Source organism: Archocentrus centrarchus, chromosome 15, assembly GCF_007364275.1.
Source record: "Archocentrus centrarchus isolate MPI-CPG fArcCen1 chromosome 15, fArcCen1, whole genome shotgun sequence".
In the NCBI taxonomy this organism is placed as follows: Eukaryota; Metazoa; Chordata; class Actinopteri; order Cichliformes; family Cichlidae; genus Archocentrus; species Archocentrus centrarchus.
Genome location: NC_044360.1, coordinates 8749830 through 8772695, shown reverse-complemented (window position 1 = coordinate 8772695; position 22866 = coordinate 8749830).

Here is a 22866-nt window from a genome sequence, read left to right as displayed (position 1 = left end):
TATGGTGAAGTTATACAGGTTTTGCACATTCATCCTACTGTCATTACGAAGAATGCTGGTGCTGGTCATCAGAACAGAACACACTGTATCTGGGTAGGTTCTGCTGGAAAAGAAAATCAGCATCTCCATAAAGATTGTCAGCAGACAGAAGCATGAAGTGCTCTGAAATCTCCGGGTAGATGGCTGCATTGACTCTGGACTTGATAAAACACAGTGAACCAAACATCTCCAACACCAGCAGATGACATGGCACCCCAAATCATCAGACTGTGGAAACTTCACACTGGACTTCAAACACTTTAGACTCAGAACCTCTTTACTCTTTCTCAGGGCTCTAGGGCTTTGATTTCTAAATGAAATGCAAAATTTTCTTTCATTTGAAAAAAGGCCTTTGGACCACTGAGCATCAGTCCACTTCTTTTCTCCTGAGCCCAGGTAAGATGCTTCTGATGTTGTCTCTGGTTGAGGAGCAGCTCAATCTAACTAAGAATAACACAGAGACAAAACAGAACCCAAAAATCCCAGAACAGAAAATACTGGGTCCAAGATCCAGGACCATGACACACAGATCATTTCGAGTCTTATGCTAAGCTAGGACCACGCTAAGAAATCCTCAACAGTATCTCCAAAATCTGACACAGACATCTGAAGTAAGTACTCACTCAGCCTCACAGGATCACATGAATAAAGAATCAAATCAAAAGCATAACATTGTTAGAATCCCACGTCTCACAGGTCCAGCTTCTCTCTGGCTCTCGCTGGCTGTCACTCACTGACGCTCTCCGGGCTTGTCCTAGAGCTGCTCAAACTAGATGAGAAAATTTCAAACATGCCAGAGAATATCAGGCACTCAAGGCTCCCAGAGTGAGTGTGAATGCATGACTGACTGCTCTAACCTGAGGAACATCAGTGGCTTGCACAAGCAATGATGTGGATGTGGTCATGTTCTGGGGTGTTCGTGTTAGAGATCAAATTTTTCTGTGAAGCATCACAACAAGAGAGACTGGCTCTGGCCTTGTTAACCAGTAAATTCTTAAAATGTGAAAAAAAAAATGAAAGATCAAATTTTAAAAATTTAATTTACAATATTAACTGCAGAAATGGGGAGGGGGAGAAAGCGCGTCTGTCGTTATGCACTCTAACATAATCATCACGATTGCTTCATGTCAGAGTGGTTAGTGCTCTATACTGTGACATGGTATAAGAAAACATGAAAGCTTCACACACACATGCACACACACTAACACTGTGCTGACAACACTGTCATGCAATCTGCAGCCTGTGTTTGTGTGTGTATGTAAGCAGCTCCTCTCCTATAACTAGCAGCAACTGTGACAAGCCAGAGTTATTCAGCTCAAACCTTTAGCCTGTGGCATTGTGTGGTGCTGGTGCAGGGAGGGGCATGGGGAAATGTGTGGGGATGGGGGTGCTACTGTGGGGGGGTGGGGCATGCAATGACTCAGTGAATTGGTGGGTGTGATTTCCCACAGTAAATCCTTTGTCTCATCTGTCTGACAGATGCAGATTTTAATCTCCTCCCTTTATTCCAATTCTCTGAAGCTGTTTTTCTTTCATCACACTTCCATTTAATTTGAGTTTCATTTAATATAGTCTGCTGTTTTCCAGGAAATTACAGCACAAACAGCAAGCTCAGCAAAAAATTTAAATTTCCTTACGGGAGTGTCTTAATGCGACAGCTTTTAATTATTAAACTATATTGCCGTCGTTGTTTTCCCTTTGTCCTACAGCTAATTGATGATGGACCTCCCTCATTATTGGTTCAATAATCCCTTTAATCTACTTTTCCAATGTTTGCTATTCCTTCTATATATCACACTGTTCTCCTCTTTTTCTCACAATATAAATCCTTGCTGCATGCCACCCTCCCTCTGCTTCACCTATCCCCTTTTCTTTTCACTGTCACTGAGCTCTCTACATGAGGCCACAAGGTCAAATTGCTGAGCTGCAACACACACACACACACTATAACTACAGGCTTAAGTTTAAATAAGGATGAGGGTGCGATCCAAAGACAATAGAGATAGCATACAGAGAAAAATAAATACTTTTTTTTTTTTTAAGATTTCTTTCTGGGGTAGGGAGGTTAAGCTGAAAGATAAGAAGCTGATGGGGAAGGTCAGAGGTTGAGCTATGAGAAAGCCACCTGGAGATGCCAAAGAAAATAATTTGCTGCAGTATTAATTTACTGCAACCCCGCCTTAACTTTCAAAAGTTCAATATAAATATTAGATTAATGAAAAATGTACAATCACTAGTTGTAACATTTTATTACTTACTTTGATCCATGTATAATGTCTATTCATCAGGTTGCAGTGGGGTGTAGTTGAAACTGGAATTATCCTTAAGTTTAAATAAGGTCAACAAACGTTACAGTCATGTGAAAAAGAGCATTTTCACAGAAAATAACTGGAAATTTTGAGAAAATAACTGGAAATTCCGAGTTACAGACGGTGATTTATTTATTTTTAATTTATTTATTTTTATTAATGGCAGAAACGTACACACGCACACATGCAATTCATTATTATTTTTCCTGTGGATTGTGAAGCTCAGTATAGGGTACCCATTCACTTAAACACCAAGCTCCAAAGTGTAACTGAATAAATATCAGCTATTTCAAATGACTGCTGGCATATAGATGAGAGAAAGAAAGACTGCTGTGTGAGTTCCATTGACTTATATCAGCACCGAGCAAGATAATTTAATGAAATACATTATCTTTTTAAATGTAATAATTCATTTATATTTTGCTTACTGGTTTGATATGTATTCTGGTCTGCAGTTAATTCCACTGACTGTTTGCTGACAAAAACAAGGCTTGCAAAATGTGGCCGGTATCGCTTTTTGCCCGTCTTGCAGTATATCTTTCAAAAGTCCAAAGATGACTGTGTGTTTTAAGTATTTTTGCAGACACAAAATGTCACCTCCAAAACCATCCTGACACCTACAGGTACTGACAGTTTCAAGCAGCCTCTTCCTGAGCTGAATGAAGTTGGTAATGAGACAATAATAATGAGCTATTTTGCCACATCTCATTAATCTGCTGCTGACAGGACTCACAAGCAGATGGCTTTTTATGAGGATGTTTTTTTTCCCAGAGGTCTTTGTCATGTTGAGTGTAGCAGGATATGACATTCCTTTTGTCACAGTCTTAATGTGTATGTTTGTGTGTAACATACCTAATGAAGTATAATCCTAATATTTCAGCCCCCCTCCCCGTTCAGAGAACTAATAAATGTAATAAACATTAAGTCTAAAAAGCCTGAAGCATTTTTTAATCTTCAATTTACATCTTCTGATTATTGCAAAGAGCCAGAATAGACGACTGTTCTCACACACCAGGTTGTGCTGCTTGTCAATGGCCTTTCCAGTTGGACATTTTGATTCAGTAAGTGTAAGATTAAGGGCAATAGCACCATCACTACTGGGAACATTTTTCATCAGTAGCATTCAAATATGCACAGTTCTTTCCTTTATTGTTGGTATACGTATGTTTGACTGCTTTGCCATTGTTGGATTTATGTTCCTCCCACCTTCTTTCAACAAGCATTGCAAACTGAGATTTTACCCATTACATTACTCTCCCCTGTTTCAGCTCTGGCTGTTCTTAAAGCATGATTTGGTTTTCCCCTGCATGCTACCTCTAATGTTTCTCCAGCAGAGGATCTTTCAGAGAGGCCAGATTGTCCCAGAGGCAGCTCCAGGCACAGTGACGACAACTGGGCAACTCTGTCAGCCAACAGGCTCTCCTTCTGGGACCCTGTATGCACGCACACACACAGATACATTCAGAAATAGAAAACATGCAGCTCACACCAATAGTTTAGGGTGACATTACCCTTACAGCACTGCGACCTGTTGAAGTGTCTCTCTGTTTGTTAGAAGTCATGAAACACAGCACACAGATTAATTTGCTAATGAAGAAAAGGACATCAGCTGCTTTCACCTCACATATACATTTCAAATAATAAGATTATAATATGTGAGTAATGCTGTCATTAGAAGTAAAATCACAGGAGTGCTATAGTATAGTTTAGATTACAACCTTTATAAAGGAATGCAAGGCAATGCAAGTCAAGTACACATTAATTCTTAATCATTATAAAAGACAGCAAAGCAAGATATGAGAAGTTGGCTCTCTAAGAAGAATTAGAGGTCAATCGACATGACAAAAAGACAACACAGTCAACCAAACCTGCAGTAGATGTAGTGACGGTTTACTCTTAGAATAGGATTTCTAATTATTTTCTTGCCCCATGAAGTTTTCGTGCCTTGTTTTTTTTTTTTTTCCTTTAGCATCACTACTGCTAGGGGCAGCATGGTGGTGCAGTGGTTATCACTGTTGCCTCACAGCAAGCAGGTCCTGGGTTTGAATCCTCCAGAGATTACTATGACCTGGATGACTGAGAACCTATACAGATGTTATATAGTATTATTTTTATTATTTATGTTTTGTTTTTGTTTTAATGAGTAGTTCACTATCAAGGAAAACTGTTCAGAATCACTGTGACTGAAATTTCCTCACCTTCAGAAATCCAGCTCCTGCAGTTTGTTCATACCACAGCTTTCCCCTGGTTCAAGTATACTTAGAATTCCTTTTTATTGTGAAAGAGGTGTGGACATCTTGGAACTGTTTTTGTATGTATTTATAGGTTTTTGAAAAGTGTCTAAGCATAGAAATCTTACTGGACCTGCACAGTATCACATGGTCAGAGCGTGATGGCGTACCAGCACAACACCATTGTGCAGACTGTCAACACTTGTAGATGAAGTCTTTCTCACTCACTCACATAATAGGGCTGACCACAAATGCGTCTATACAAGTCTGCAGCAGCAAAATGAATTTCTTTTCTTCGATCGTCAAGAATAACAATAACCAAGTTGAAAAAAACATTTGAGGTCATAGCTGTGCTAGAAAATTCTCATCAAGCTCTCGCTTTCCCACTGTGACAACTTTGAGTCTGACTGCTGACTTTATTATCAGCTGGATACAAACTGAACTGTTCTGCTGATATGAGAAAATTGAAACAGAAACTTCATATTAGAAATGACTGATCTCGCAGTGAGAGCCGGCCTTTTAAATCTGGCAAAACATGAAAGCAACTTCTTGGCATACAGAGATTAATTACTCATACACCCTAAACTATTTGCTGTAGCTCTCATTTGACAAAAGCTTTAGTGATGTTGTTAAAAGCTGCAAGCACAGTACTTGATTGTACATTGTCTAAGTTCAGCTGAAACATCTTGAATTTTTTTTTTTTCTTTTTCTGTGTTTAGTGTCTGCCTTTGTCCTGCTGGAAATGTTTGACAGTCCTGAAGCGGCAGCAGCGACACTGATGCAGCACCAACATGCTACCACATCTAATATAAACCTGGTGTAACAGTTTGTTGTATATGCTCTTCCAACCTCAGCTATCATATGTTTCTTGGCAGTTTTTGTGTACATTATCCTTGGAGGTTCACAGGAATGTTTCTAGAGCACTGTGGCTACGGCTCATCATCTCTTCCTTCCAATGGTTTGTAACAGCAGTGTGAAGAAACTGTTAAAATAGTCATTTGAAAATGGTTTGGGGATCATTTTAATATCATTTAAAAATATTTAAGGAAATAAGTAGCAAAAATCTTATTCAAGTATTTGATGAATACCATGAATATCATGTTATGTTACCGAGGACAATTCTTTACCTTTCTCAGAATCCATGTTGCTGCTTAGTAAACAGCATTAAATATGCTGATGTGGGCTCAGATTTAAACATACAGATAAACCTTGACAAGGAGACAATGAGTGCTGGAAGCAGAGGAGGCGACACAGGAAATACTAAAGGGAAAAAAAGAGAATAAGGCTTAAATTGTATCATGTAGGGGAAATAATCCCTCTGGAAAATTGTCTCTTGTCTCTTGATGTCTTGTTGCTACAGCCATCACCAAACACTGCTTATCTGTTTGGCTATTTTGAGTCTATTTATACCACTATCAGTCAAAATGTTATGAATTGCTCCAGATTTTAACCATCAGCTAAAATGACAACAGGGATGGAAAGAAAGAGAGCAGCAGTATGTGGGATGGGGGAGTCAAGACACTGTCTGCTGTGGTCTGTGTTGCTGACGCATCAAACAGATAGAGAGATCATAGGCTAGGACAATGCTGTAGAATGGAAATATATGCATCAGTAAACATGAACTTATTTAATAACCATACATTTCCCAAGGACATGAACTGACTTGGCTGTAATATTGAGAATGCAGCATACTTCTGTAGCCAAGTTTGTTCTGCGCCCTCATGAAACTGAACCATCCAGCTGACTGCTGCATTAGAACGAGAGCCCCGATTGCATTTTTGCATACTGACATATTTCAAACTACAGAACTGTTTCATTGGCCATGAAATCATTTGTAAAAATTGGACCTAAAGCCCTGTTGTTGTTGTTGTTGTTGAGTGTTCTTTTCAAAAGAAACATTTTGTGTATTTAGTCACTGCTAATATGAGTACAACAGGTATTCCCACTAAACAAACTCTGCTCTTTGAAATAAACATGAACCATCTGTGTAAAAAGAACATTTCCTGTTGCAACTCAGGAAGGTCAGCGAAGTTGAAGATCATTAAACTAATACGACCGAACCGATCCAGACTGGGTTCTTTGATCGCTGTGAGAGTCATCGTTATGGTTCAGGTTTCGTTTGGCCATTTGGGTATTGTTCTCTCTCTTCTGCTGCAGAATCACAATCCCTCGCTTCCAACCTTCTTTCTTTTCTTTTTCACTTCTTATCATCAATAAAAAACATGTTTTGTATATTCTTTAACATTTATGATCACATTTTATATTTTATGCAGGAATATTTTTTAATGAATCTATTTGTTTTTGTCATGTCCATGCTGTTTCCTGTATATATGACAGAAAATATGAATTGTTCTCAGTTTAGTTAAATTTATTTGCATGGCTTTAGAGTTAGCCTCGAGGCTTCTGCATCTTACTACTCCAGGTCTGATTCACTGCAAAACATTAGATTGTAGTCATGAGAAGTGGAAAATTACAAGAAAAGCAAAGCCTAGAAGGTTAAGGAAAACATGCATATTTTTCTGTTTTCATAAATAACTCCACACAGCTTTCCATTATTCTTGCCAAACTAAAGGCAAATTCCTGTAAAAATTCAGCCTGACAAATATATAGCAAGAAACAGTTTAAAGATTAAAAAATAATGTCCCAATGTCACAAAAAAATATGTACCTTGGTGTCATTAATGACCTCACACAATCACCCGAGGTTTAAAATGTTGGTTTGAAACTTGAATTCTGTTGCTATTTAATTTTAGGAAAAAATATTTGAATTTTAGGCATAATCTGAATAAAACCCTGAAGTTAAAAGGCGATATACACTGGACAGTTTGATATTCTACAAATATCTGAAACTTTATTGTACCTCTTCTTAAAAATAATTACAGCATTTTACAATGTGAATGTAAGTAAAACTGATATTGTTTTTATTGAAGAGAAAGAAGGATAAGATGAAGCTTAACTTCACTGAAGCCATCATCACAAGTTCATTTAGCATAATTTAGAATAATGTGCATAATTTAGCATAATTTTCATTCCAACATTGACTTAAAGTAAATTCACTAATGCAATCTTGAGTTTAAGTTGAACCATTTTTCCTGTTAAATTCAGTAAATTTAGGTTTCTACATTAGGGCCTTCATGATATTACATGATTACAATATGATTATAATGGACAAGATACAGTAATTCATGATTATTGAAATAAAATTTTGGGGAAAAATATTCCTATTTTAAATTGTTTATCTTTTCACTTGTCTTTATTTCTTTACTTATTTAGAAAATGGGCAACATTGCATACAGTTTAGCTCCCCCCACCCCCCAACCATCTTACAGTGGATGGTCTCTGACACTGATGTTGAATACACCAGATTAGCAGAGTTTGAGTTAGACAGTTACTGGTCTGATTTATGCTGAAATTATTTATTACATTTGTATTATGAGCACATATAAAGATTCATTTTTTGAAGTATCATTGTTATTGTCAGTAGCAGTATATTGTCATTGTTATTGTCAGTAGCAGTATATTTGCGGCACAACTAATTAACATCATTATGCCAGCCTTCTGAAAAAGTCCCCTTCAGGTTCACTAAAACCTGTTTTTTTTTTTTTTTTTTGGTTTGTTTGTTTGTTTTTTAAATGACACACATGCTAGCTCACACACCTGGGAGCTTCTCAGTCCAACCACAGTTCAGTCTGAAGAGCTCCACTAGTGCAGTTGGGGATTTAGGGACTTGCTCAAGAACCCTCAGTTCATTTCTCCTATACAGATTCATCCTGCTTTGATGATCAAGCCTATGACCGTTCTGCTTGTCTTTAAATACTTACATCCTAAATTATATTACATACAGCACTACTGTTGCTATGGCCACCTGTTGCTATGACCAGCACGAAGGAAGAGGGGATTTGGTCTGTGATGGAAGATCAATATTTCAGTGGTTTATCAATACAGTTTAAAGGGATAATGGAGATTTTTATGGACTTCTGTGGGGGAGAAGGAAGGAAAAAAATGCACTGAAATACATGACAGCAAGAGTAGGAACAACTTGGAAAACACAAAATATACCGAGCTGTTCTAGGTATTTGCATTATTAACACCGATGTTACACTGTAACCAAAATCCCATGAAGCTCTGCACAGTGGATGCTGCTATCCACCTGTAACATCTCTAAAGTTAATTAGAATTATGCTATCACACACACACACACACACACACACACACACACACACATACACACGCACACACACACACACACACACACACACACACACACACACACACACACACACACACACACACACACACACACACACACACACACACACACGCAACAGCACTGCATGTAGCTTGCACTTGAGTGCTGAGCTGAGCAGATCTGTCTGCACAGATCGATAGTTTTTTGAGGCATACGCCTTTGTTTTAATCTATTACTGCCACTACTGACTGACATCAAACATTTTAAACTAATGCCTATTGATAACACAACACTGAGAAGCAAAGAGAGTGAAAAAAATCATTGAGGCAGGAAAGCAATCTAAGAAAACACAATAAATACCGTAAAACAGTTGGCTGAAGGACCTGGAGGGAAAGTAAGGAAGGAGGTAAAGAAAGATTCGGTGAACCACAGCAGTAAGAAAACATCAATATGATGAATTTGTGCACTTACAAAAGGTTTATCCACAAAAATAAAAGAAATGAATAATATTCTGTTTATGTGTGATCAGGGTGGACATAGCAAAGCAGAAGAAATAAAGAGGAAATAAAATAAAAGAGAATAATGGAAGCAGGTTGAAAACATTCAGGAATGGAAAACAAAGAAAGAGCCACAGAAGAAGTAGCTGTGCAAACGCGTGCATAAAGCTGTATTGTGATTTATTTTTGACTTGCTCTGTCTCCTGCAGTCTCCCTGTCACTGGTGTCTGATTTGATCATTACAGCTTGATGCTCAAAGACGTCTCTGGATGTCTACATGTGATAATTTGCCCTCTCAGATCTGTTGTCTAATTCTGTGCCCTTAACTCTTACTCCCATTCCTTCCTCTGTGTCCCTTTTGCTCTTTGTGTCTAACATACAGAGTTTAAAGATAAAAAAAAAAAATTTGTATGATTTTAAAAGGAGTATTAGCTTAATGGTAAAATAGCCTTATGTTAAAGCTACTTTTCTGCAAATCAGTTGTTCCTGAAAGCTAGTCGATTTAATATCTTGTCTTGGGGTACAAATAGCAAATAAAGCAATCAAAAGTACATTTTAAAATCAAAATAACAACACATACTACATTATCCACAAATTGATTATATGTTCCATTTTAAATCTATGCAATTTGACTGTCTTATACTAATATAAAAGCAAGCACAGAACACATTTAAAAATACTCCTCAATGCTGCTTTATTTCGGGAAATCAGTACATATGCTTTGCTTTTGAAGCTGAAAAAACTAATGCAGTCATAAAACGTTCCAAAAGCCCTCACAGACAGTGAAATATAAGGTCTCCTAGCCCTTATGAATAGTCGAGCTATCGCAGAACGTGCTGTGTAATATGCAGACGCATACGAAAGATAAAGGAAGAGTGCTGGCAATAAGAAGGAGCTGCTGAGCTGTTGATAACTTTAAAGTGACATCAAATCTTGCTGAATGTACCAACATATTTTGTGACATTCCCTCATGAAATGCACTGGCAAGGTGAATCCAGCTGGAAACCTTTATAACTACCTGATATCTCTTATTTGATTTGCTCCGAGCACAAAATGCAAGGCAAAAAAAAGGCTGAGAGACCGAGTTGTGAACCGGTGGATTGTGAGGGCTCAACCGTATCAGGAAATATCAGAAAGATGTTTGATATTAAAGGTTCCCTATATGCTCAGAGTCACCTTGAAGTGATTTATAAATAAACTGACAGGTTTTCACATCTCTGCCGTGTGTACATTCTGTATGACAGAGAATCCAAGAGGAAATAACTCACCATTTAAAATGTACCTTTTGTTCAAAGTTACCATATTTATTATTTTCCAAGCAGCAATTTGCTGGAAATAAATCCTGCTTACCTGCTGATGATCCAAACACGCGGGGTTTCTTTATTTCTGAATCCTCATTTTAATCCAGCTCCAGGAGCAGTTTCATTACCACAAATATTTGGCAGGTACTTCATCTGAACATGTGTTCATACATGAATGCACATGAAATGTATGGTGCAAGACTGAAAGACAAGCCACGTGGAAACAGTGTCCTGTGCTTACCTTGAGTATGTAAAGATCCCTCCCTATGGTTTTCCTGACCGTAGTGGTAAATGTATATTTTTGAGTAGAGTATACAGAACATATCTGAGGCTCAGCACGGTAAACAAGCAATGCAATTGGGATTAAAAGAGCAGATACTCCACTGAACTCTGGTTCCCACTTTAAAGAGCAAAAATAGTGTGAAAATGTCCACTGTAACAAGCACATAACTGAAGCATGTTGTTTTCCCTCTGGTTACAATATGAATTGAGATCAGCGCTGAAATTTAAAAGAAGCACACCCCTCATTGCAAAGAATCATAAAGATAATTAAATAAACAGTTAATCTCAATCATCATGTGGATCATAAAAATAATGAATAGCTGCTAAAATGAGACAACCTTAAGTGACTGTGACATTGAGAATCATCCCATCCGAGGGAAAAGATGCACAACACGGACACGCCTTCTTTCCAGTCGTTCCTAGAATAGCTTCCAAAGACCTTTGAGTTGCTTGTCTTGCCCTCCCCTAACATGCAACCTTTTTCCTAAAGTGGCACTTTAATTGGTCCCGAGCCACAGTGTGAAGCAGGGATGACATGACACTTTGGCTAATGACGCAGTCTGTTCTGTTGAGTAGGGATGGATGCACACAAACTCACATGCACTAATAAGGAACATGGATGTAGTCTAAAGTTAGATGTTCAAAGTGAATCAAACCTCTGAAGTTTCACTGAAATGGGACTTTATCTCACACCAATAAAGTTCCACTTGACAGATGTGTGTGTGTGAATGAGGCTATATATACCCACACAGAGTAAGACTCCTTTGCATACATTGCTGCAGACCACTGCACTGTCATTGAGAAGCAAGGGACCCAAAAATGCAACCACTCTTTATGTTCAAACAGGCATTCATTTAAGTTTCTCCACAGACTTTTTGTGCCTTCACTGCTTTCTGAACTGCATACTCCTTCCCTATGGAGTACTTTAAAAAAATATTTTTTTCTCTCTTTTCATTGTTCCTTCTGTCTCCCCCTCTATATCTGAATTCATTCACTATTCTGTCATGATTCACACCCCGCTAGTCACATTTTGCTCTGCTCAGCAAGTGGGTGTGCATTTATGTGTGCATCCATTCACAAATCCTGTGTTTCTCCAGTACGTAGCTGTATTATTGATTTGTTGCACCTGGCAGCAATTGCATCTCAATCCACTGACTCTTCTACACAAGAAATTACAGTACCTGTGTGTTTCTATCCTCTCATGTCACTTTCTCAGATACACCAGAGTTATTAACTCTTGTACAAATTCTAATTTTCACCTACCCAGCTCCACAATTTGTCACTTCCCTACCTCATATTTATTTTATTTAATTGAAAATATTTTTTCAGTAACATCCTATTGGACCACCACATTCATAGCTGACCTTGGTGTCAAATTGCATTCCTTGTAGTACACTCACTATTGCGAGGTTCTCCTCATATTCCATTGAAAATCTTCCTCCCTTTGTCTTCATGCACACAGAGGTTAATTGGCTGAAGCATGAGCTAGACCAAATTACCCCATTATTTATTTTAACAGTGAAGGTTAGTCAAGGACATGATGGCTGTTTGGCACGCACTGCACACTCATCTCAAAAACATCCAGTAAATACAGCATTCGTGTACCACTCAACAGGATATTCATATTAATGCACTTTGAATCACGGTGTAATCTCACAACATCAGCTTAAACATCCAGATCTCAGAATCTGTCCTCAGAACAATGATTAAATAGCTTCTGTATGAATCTTTGAACTGAGCTCTTTAAGAATTACATTCCCTGCAATACGAGGTTGTCTTTTAGAAATGATCTTTATCCGGTGCTTGCCTGTAACCCCACGATGATGTAATGTGATGTAATGTAACAACACCCAGCTGTACTTTCACAATATGAGCAAGTATTGCTAACTGACATATTTACAGAGTTTCAAAATAGAGATTCTAACCATAAGTGATATATTAGGTTATTACAGTAGTGATTCTCAGATTCTCAAACAGCTCTGAAACCTACTCCCCAAACATCTTCTCTTCAGCTAAATTTGGGAGATTTCACACCCAGTTCATGCTAAGATTGGCCATGCATGGAGGTGGCAAAGCACGTTTTGAATTTCTCTTTCAGTCGCTTTTATTTACACTATTTCTCCACTTGTTGTGCGTCTATCTTTGTGAGGACACTCAGTTCCATAATGCATCTTCTAACCTTTTTACTCTTAGGTTAACCATCACACCTTGGGGTTACAGGGAGATGGGAATCCATCCCATCTGACACAAAGCATTTTATTTTAACCTTAACCCTAAAATTATGTCTTAATCTTTGCATCCTGTTGAGGTCATATTTGACCTGTTTTGGGTGCATCTGGTTCTAATCGCCAAATAGCTAATTGTATTTCTTATCAATAAATCATGTTCAATTCATCCTAACGATCTTTCCTTATTGAAATGAGAACTGTCTGTGTTCCTGACAGTGTTTAATGATTATAATAGTCATACATGTTTATCAAATAAGTACCAACCGTTCCAGATCAAACTTTCACTTTCATTAAAGTATATTTAAATCAGTATGGCTGTTATGTTTCCATGTCTTAGGTAAAACAGGCCATGATACTGTGTGATATAAATGGTTTTCTCCAAAATAATAAACAAGTACTCACTGCTCTTTGAAATATTAATTGAAGATTCATCATCTATTTATTAATGTCAGATAGCCTATTTATTCCTTCTAAATAGATATGTAGTTCAAAATTTGGTAGACACTTATCACGAGGTAATTCGTGACCATACTGTGAAGGCATGGAATATGAACAGTATGTATTTGCTAACCCCTAAATGGGCCTTTAAAGCTCTATCTGAAAGTCAGGAAACCTAAAATGTCTTCACTTTCTACAAATGTCATCACTGCCAAGCTCTAAAATCCAAATTAGTGCTTCTAAAATATAGACACACAAATAAACACATAAAGTATGAAACATAAAGAGTTTAGAACTAATAATAGGTGTGTGTATGTGTGTGCCACATTGCGGTGCAGACTAGCCAGTTCCTTGTCTTGACACATGGGTTTATTCTTAGATGTTTGGCTGCTCCGAGGTAAAAGAGCCTGCAGCGAGCGAGAAGACACAAACACACACACAGTAAGTGTACATACACTAGCAAAAAGGCATCCACACACACAAAACCACCGGGTCCAATGCTGTCTGTTAGATGACTGTCTCTCTTTGGGACAGAGCTGCCTCAGTCAACCCCAGTACTCTTAACCCAAGGCCAGTTCTGACACACACAAACACACACACACACACAAACAGGCACATAAATGCACAGTTCAAATTAGGACCCAGAAACAAGATTTTCCAGGTTGATCAGTCTCCTTTTTTTGTTGCTCTTTTTTTTTTTTTCTTTTTTCCCCTCCAGGGTGCAGAGCAAGGCTAATTAAACTGGTAACTAAAAACAACTTTCTCCATTCCTTCCAAAAACCTTCACTTTTTTTCTTAGAAATTGAATTATGTCTTTATGCTGGTGAGGGTGTATATGGAACAGGAGGGGATATGCAATATACTTTTCAGGAAGCAACATGGTTTATAGGAAATGAAGAGAATTAAAGTGTTTTCTTTTTTTATTAAGCCTAGTTGGCATTCATATAGCCAGTTGGATGTGAGGGAAATGTCAAGTTCTTCCACAGTCGCCCGGTATCCCTAGGAACTCTGAGAAGCTCAAAGTTTACATTCAGTCAAACCTGCAATTAACAAGTTTTTTTTTTTAACCTTTACCATAATCTACTGTTAATTTTAATCATTCTTTACATACTGTGTGCAAACATTGCAGACAGTGAGATTTCTTTCTTTCTTTTTCCTCCATCTCTGTTTCTTTTTTTTCTCCTCACTGCTGTTATCAATCATAAGTACTGTGATTAGAAGAAAAGAAGAGTGAGAGGAGTGAATATGACAAAAAGATGGAGAGGGACAGAATGATGAAGACAGAGGAAGAAAGAGGGAGTTGTAGAATGAGTGAAACGCATTACAGTTGCTCTGAGGAGAGATTTATGTTGGGTAGAACTTATTACAGATGACAGTGAATGAACAAAATACTGGTGAGAGAGGGCTGGAAGAAAACCATGCATTATTCATTTGCTTCCTCACAGCCTTCGCACTCCTCTCCTCCATGATTTGTCTCATGGAGTTCCTCCCCTTTCTTAACATGTTTCTCTCCTGTGCTTCTCTTGTATTTTCATTACTCTCCATTTCTATCCCTCATTTTTCTTCATTTTTCTTGATGCAAGGTGATTTTTGAAGTCTCGGCAACCTTTTCCACACACACAGGCCCGTGACCCTTGGGATACTTAGTATGCAGCCATGACGCAGATGTCCCGGAGCTATCCAAATAGCAAATATCACAGCGGACACAGCTCATCCTGAGCATATGAGGAATTTCATTTACTGAGTAATTGAATAACTTCTTAATAGAAACATCATCCTCATACCCTGAAGGACACCTCATCCTGATGCAAGCCTTACGTTGGCAATAACACATTTTCCGGAGATGTCTCCAAAACAGCTTGAATACTACTACTTCTTCAGGAATTTTGTTTGTGTGAGGACAAAAAATAAATAAATAAAAATAAAAATGTATCAAACACAATATACATCTGTGCTCACCCAGGGCTCCGTGTGAGTTCTCCAAACCACACTGTATTTAGTGACAGGGGCTGCTTCATGGCTGCTGAAAGCAAGAGCATCTCCGGGTAGGTGACGTCACCAGCCTGTCATCACTGAGATAGAATGTGAGCCTTAGAGCTACCATTGCATAAGATGCTTTTTTTTTTATTATTATTATTACAAATGCAAGAATTTGATCAGTATTCTAATGTAAAGCACACTGTTAATCACACTTTGTAACAATAGTGTGTTTGTAATGTGTTGGGGCACTCTGGTATTACAGTCATAAATGGTTTTTCTTTTTGTGGATTTATTGAAGATTGAAAAGAAAATGTTGGCTTTAATTTGACTTGATAATAACATCTTTCTCATTAATAATGTCATGGCCGGGGAGGAAACGGACGAGGAAGGACAAACATGCAGGACTCCGGAGATGGGCATAACTTAAAGGCATTTATTAAAGTAGGGAAAAACAATACAAAAACCGTTCAGAAGGGAGACGAAGGGGAACCACAGGGAGCACAGGAACACACGGGCACACAACATCAACGACGCGACAAGGAACACATGGAAACTGAGGGCTTAAATACACACTGGGTAATCAGGGCAAGAGGAAACAGCAGGGAACAACAGGTGAGGCAAATGAAACTAATTACACAGGGGAAGCAAAGCTGAACACAAAGCACAGGAAAACCAGACTGTCAAAATAAACAGGAAGTGACAAACCAAGGAACATACTGACTAAACACGGGGAACAGGCACAGACTCAGGACAGAGACGCAGACATATCACAACACTAGGAAACACAAGACAAACATACTGGGAGGAGAAGCTCAGGAAATAAACTAAACACAAAACGCTGGGCAAACGGCCCAGGACGTGACAGTACCCCCCCCTTAAAGGCCGGCTCCCGACGGCCAAAACCAGAAAACAAAACCAGACAAGGGCGGGAGGCGGGGGACCAGGAGGGAGGGCCCGAAACAAAAACAAAGACAGGGAGCAAAACAGAAATCACAGGGCGTGAACAAAACAAATCAAACCCGTACAGGAAGAAAACAAAAACACAGGACCAGAACAAAAGGCGACGGCACAAGGCCGGAGACAGTCCAACAGGGGGCATCAAAATGAGGCAGAGCAGAGGCAACACAGTCCAAACAAGAACAAAACACGGGGACGAGAAGCAAAAAAAACAACCGGATGAAACAAAAGGCGACGGCACAAGGCCGGAGAGCTCCAATGTCCAAAACAGGGGGTCGAAACAAGGAACAGTCCAGGAGCTATGACAAAACAAAAAACAGCAGGGGAAAAAACAGTCCACAGTTCAGGGGAGTCAGTGGGAAATCCAAAAACAAAAAACACACAGTTCAGGAGGCCGCAGAGGCCAAGGGGCCACAAAGCAAAATCCCAACGAGGGAGGCCGACCGCGCTCCCAGCGGCGGCGGCGACAAGGACGAGAAGGAATCACTGGAAGCCGACCGCGCTCCCAGCGGCGGCGGCGACGAGGACGAGAAGGAATCACTGGAGGCCGACCGCGCTCCCAGCGGCGGCGGCGACGACGAGGGGGAGTCACTGGAGGCCGCCCGCGCTCCCAGCGGCGGCGGCGACGACGAGGGGGAGTCACTGGAGGCCGACCGCGCTCCCAGCGGCGGCGGCGACGACGAGGAGGAGTCACTGGAGGCCGACCGCGCTCCCAGCGGCGGCGGCGACGATGAAGAGGAGTCACTGGAGGCCGACCACGCTCCCAGCGGCGGCGGCGACGGGGAGCAGGCACCGGAGGCTGACCGTGCTTCCAGCGGCGGCGGCGGAGACGCGGAGAAGACACTGGAGGCCGACCGCGCGGCATGCGGCGGCGACGAGGAGGGGTCACTGGAGGCCGACCGCGCTCCCAGCGGTGGCGGCGACGAGGAGGGGGTCACTGGAGGCCGACCGCGGGGCGTGCGGCGGCGGCGACGGGGAGCAGACACTGGAGGCCGACCGCGGGGCATGCGGCGGCGGAGAAGGGCGACCCCGGGCTCTGGTGGGGAACCCTCGGGTGACGTGGAGCGCTCGGACTGAGCGGAGACCCCCATCGGCTCGGACTGAGCGGGACCCTCTGGCGCGGAGCGCTCGGACTGAGCGGGACCCCCTGGCTCGGACTGAGCGGAGACCCCCATCGGCTCGGACTGAGCGGGACCCTCTGGCGCGGAGCGCTCGGACTGAGCGGAGACCCCCATCGGCTCGGACTGAGCGGGACCCTCTGGCGCGGAGCGCTCGGACTGAGCGGAGTCCCCCATCGGCTCGGACTGAGTGGGACCCTCTGGCGCGGAGCGCTCGGACTGAGCGGAGACCCCCATCGGCTCGGAATGAGCGGAGACCCCCATCGGCTTGGAGTGAGCTGAGCCCATGGGCTGAACGGGGCCTACATAGTGAGGCACCGGATGCGTAGGCTGGGACCGCGGAACAGGGCACACTGCTGCTTTATTGAGCAGCAGGGGCTGCTCGAGGAATAGCCGAGGTGCAGGGGACTGCGTGGAAGCAGGCCGGGAGACGCCTGGCTGCGTGGAAGCAGGCCGGGAGACGACTGGCTGCGTGGAAGCAGGCCGGGAGACGACTGGCTGCGTGGAAGCAGGCCGGGAGACGACTGGCTGCGTGGAAGCAGGCCGGGAGACGCCTGGCTGCGTGGAAGCAGGCCGGGAGACGACTGGCTGCGTGGAAGCAGGCCGGGAGACGACTGGCTGCGTGGAAGCAGGCCGGGAGCCAGAGAGAGCGGGCTGTGAGCTAGGGAGATCTGGCTGCGTGGAAACAGACTGCGAGCGAGAGAGAGCAGACTGCGTGGAAGCAGACCGAGAGCTAGGGAGATCTGGCTGCGTGGAAACAGACCGAGAGCTAGGGAGATCTGGCTGCGTGGAAACAGACCGAGAGCTAGGGAGATCTGGCTGCGTGGAAACAGACCGAGAGCTAGGGAGATCTGGCTGCGTGGAAACAGACCGAGAGCTAGGGAGATCTGGCTGCGTGGAAACAGACCGAGAGCTAGCTGACACTGGGGCCTGAGAGGGAGCTGACACTACTGGAGCTACAGAAGGAGCAGGAGCTGAGGGAACTGGGACCAAAACCGAAGGAACTAAGACAGGGGCTGAGGGAACTGACTGAGAGGGCACTGAAACAGCTGACACTGGGGACCGAGGAAAAGTTACTGGAGCTGACTGAAGGCGAGGGAGAGCGACTGGAGCTAGAGCTGACTGAGACCCTGCTGCTGCAGCTAACACAGAAAACCGATGCGAAGGCTTGGACCTGGTTGCCCCCACCCGCGGAACAGGAACGGGTGCAGAGGTCAGCCCGTCCGTGGCTGCCCCCACCCGCGGAACAGGTACGGGTGCAGAGGTCAGCCCGTCCGTGGCTGCCCCCACCCGCGGAACAGGTACGGGTGCAGAGGTCAGCCCGTCCGTGGCTGCCCCCACCCGCGGAACAGGTACGGGTGCAGAGGTCAGCCCGTCCGTGGCTGCCCCCACCCGCGGAACAGGTACGGGTGCAGAGGTCAGCCCGTCCGTGGCTGCCCCCACCCGCGGAACAGGTACGGGTGCAGGGGGAGCTGGAGCCAAGGGAGCGGGAGCAGGGTGAGCAGAGGGAGCTGGAGCTAACTGAGGGGTCTGAGACTGCGACTGAGGAGGAGCTGGAGCTACAGCTGACTGGGAACACTGCGACTGAGGAGGAGCTGGAGCTACAGCTGACTGGGAACACTGCGACTGAGGAGGAGCTGGAGCTACAGCTGACTGGGAACACTGCGACTGAGGAGGAGCTGGAGCTACAGCTGACTGGGAACACTGCGACTGAGGAGGAGCTGGAGCTACAGCTGACTGGGAACACTGCGACTGAGGAGGAGCTGGAGCTACAGCTGACTGGGAACACTGCGACTGAGGAGGAGCTGGCGCTACAGCTGACTGGGAACACTGCGACTGAGGAGGAGCTGGAGCTACAGCTGACTGGGAACACTGCGACTGAGGAGGAGCTGGCGCTACAGCTGACTGGGGAGACGAGAAGGCTGGAGCTACAGCTGAGGTCTGTGGCGCTGGCTGTGGATGAAGGGTGGTGATGACAAAGTCTTTCACGAGCCCATGCAGAGAGTCCAGCAGCCAAGGATGGTCACACACTAGCCCTTGCAGTTTGGCTGTGATAGCTTTTTGCTCAATCTCGCATGGGTCAGACAGCAGCTCAAAGACCAACGAGTCCACCCACCGAATGATGGTCTGCTTTGCCACCTCAGGGAGGGGAAAAGCAGCGGGGTCCTGTGAACGTCTGTCCTTGTTAGTGGGTTGTTTTGTTCTGTTGGGCCGAGATGCATGAGTTTCTGCCTCCAAAATGTCCACCATCAGGGGAGAATCGATTATCTCTACATCGGCGGGTAGCCAAGAGAGATCTGGCTGGCAGCTGGTGGTGTGAGAAAGCCCCTTATCCCAAACGGTTGTGATACTGGAGTCAGTCTTACTCACAGAGACGGTAGTTTGCGCATGACGCTGTGACAATATCCGCGGCGTTATACCGCTCGGGTCTGGGGGGGCCCCCCACCGATGCTGCCGGGAACTCCCCCTCCTCCGTGGCCGCCGCGACTGCAGTGGAAGGGGGAAGCCAGTGAGCGGAGCCGCAGATGAAGGACGCTGACGGGCACTGTTCTGAAATGCTGGGCCCCCCAGCGCCAGACGAGTGCCGTTGAAGTAGCCGGAGCTAGCCTGGTCTTTAGTATGGTCGCGTTGTTCTGTCATGGCCGGGGAGGAAACGGACGAGGAAGGACAAACATGCAGGACTCCGGAGATGGGCATAACTTAAAGGCATTTATTAAAGTAGGGAAAAACAATACAAAAACCGTTCAGAAGGGAGACGAAGGGGAACCACAGGGAGCACAGGAACACACGGGCACACAACATCAACGACGCGACAAGGAACACATGGAAACTGAGGGCTTAAATACACACTGGGTAATCAGGGCAAGAGGAAACAGCAGGGAACAACAGGTGAGGCAAATGAAACTAATTACACAGGGGAAGCAAAGCTGAACACAAAGCACAGGAAAACCAGACTGTCAAAATAAACAGGAAGTGACAAACCAAGGAACATACTGACTAAACACGGGGAACAGGCACAGACTCAGGACAGAGACGCAGACATATCACAACACTAGGAAACACAAGACAAACATACTGGGAGGAGAAGCTCAGGAAATAAACTAAACACAAAACGCTGGGCAAACGGCCCAGGACGTGACAAATAATTTAATTCTATATGTTATATATGTTTCTATATGTTGTTATATAGCAAGATATCAACTTTCACCGTGGGATTATATGTCAGGAAAGCAGGAAATGTTTTAAAATACTAAATATTCAGAAAAAATGTTTTAGTGAGGCGGTTTGCTTTAGATATTTTTGTTTCACTTGAGATAAACAGCAATGAAATGAAACTGACCCACTGAAGATGAACAGTGTAGCTCCTCTTCACTGAAGGAAAAGAAAGCACAGAGGCTAGAACTAAGCATGACAATACTCCCAGCATAGATGGTGAGATACGCGTGTTTCACTGAATGTCAAGTCAGGGGAAAAAAGCAGTGGGTGGAAAAGGAAAGCATGCTTTCTTCAGTTTGGTTTGCTAGCAAAAAGATGGCTGTGAGAGATTAATAAAAATGATTACAATGATGGAAACTGGTCACTGTAATTACGAGCTTAATCGGGTTTGTATATCAGGTTCTGAGAGAAAAAAAATTAACTTTTTTTTTTCGGTGAAAATCAATAGGGATATGTTGAAAAACACCTGATTAAAGCTGTTTCAGTTAAACGAGTAAATACACTTGTGAGTTAATGATAAATATGTGATGAAAAATAATTTAACTAGTTACCAACCAGTTACAAACAACCTCCCCATATTCCCTGGCAATGTAACGTTTATTTTCTTAGCTGAATTCCTTGTGTTCACAGTCGACCTGCCTCTTCAAATAAAATATTCGAAAAAATGTTCTTGTTCAGATTAAACCCTTCCTGGTCTTTCCATTGCTCTGCTGTTGATGCGCCTTGGCATTTCTCTGCAGGCGCTCATGGGGCCAGCTGTCACTGACAAGCCCGACCCTTCAGCTATAATATCCAGAGCAGACACAAGAGGGTTGTTTCCACTTGTTTCTTTCTCTCAGTGTGCAATGTGTTACTGCATGTTGCAATTCAAGGTCACTGGATGGTCACATCCTGTAGTTTTCTTAGGTCACAGTAGACAGTATATGTATAGTGTATATAGACATGTAACTATCAGACCAAGAGAAGACCTTTAATCACTACCCCCTGCGTAGTGAATTGTTTCCACTTTAAAGTTGCCTATTCTTGTCATAAGTATCAAAGACAACAGATCAGTCACAAAGTTTAACTGTCAAGGCTTTCTGTTTGACAGTGCATTAACATCTGCTGAGTCTGCATCACATTAAAACATACCATCTGCTATGCACTCTTTGATTAACTGGACTGCTGTCCAGAAAGTGCCCTGTCTCCTCTCATAGTCAGCTCAGACTGGGCCAGGTTCTCAAGGGTTAGCAGTTTTAGCTAATATATGACTGAATGTTTATAATATCTAAGACTGAACTAGAGATTCAGGTTTTAGGACTTCCCATGATGCACTATGCATTCCTTCTCCAGCCGCCACTCTTTTCACTGCTGTTGTTGTTTACTACTGCATGTCATTATATTTTATCTGCTCTGTTCCAGAGTTTACTTTGTTCTTGTTCTCTCTATGCGCTCCTTTTCTCCTTTCTCTTCCCCCTCTACTCTCCATTCAGTAAAAACAAAAGGCTGCCCCTACCTGAGCCTGGTTCATGGTGGGAACGAAGAACTCATCTGATCATTGAAATTTTATCTTACAAAATAAAGCACCTTGAAATTATTGTTGTTGTGAACTGCCACTGTATAGAAAAGAAATTGTATTCAGTTGAATTAAACTGAATTAATAGGAAAACCTCAGACAACCTTTTTTTTCTATGCAACACTAAAACAAAGGTTCTAATAGTGTAAAGAAGGGCAGAACAAAAAAAAAAAAATCCATCCACACCATGCATGAACTGAACTCCAGACTATATCTGAAGTTAGTTTCTGATATTTTCTTAGCAATAAGAAAATAATGTTTCACAAAGGGAAAGAATCTTTGTAAGAATTATTAGATCAAGATCTGGAATGGGATCATCTCCAAAAGCTTGCTTCTAAGTTGGGCCAAGTCTCACCTGTAGCAAAATTATAAGTCCGTAACTTTTAGGGTAGCCCTACTAACAGATAAATAAATGAATGAACATACAACCAAATGCAACATCGATAATGATAAAATATGTGTTTAATCCATCAAATTAAACTTCCGCGCAGCATGGTGGCACGGTGGATAGCACTGCTGCCTCACAC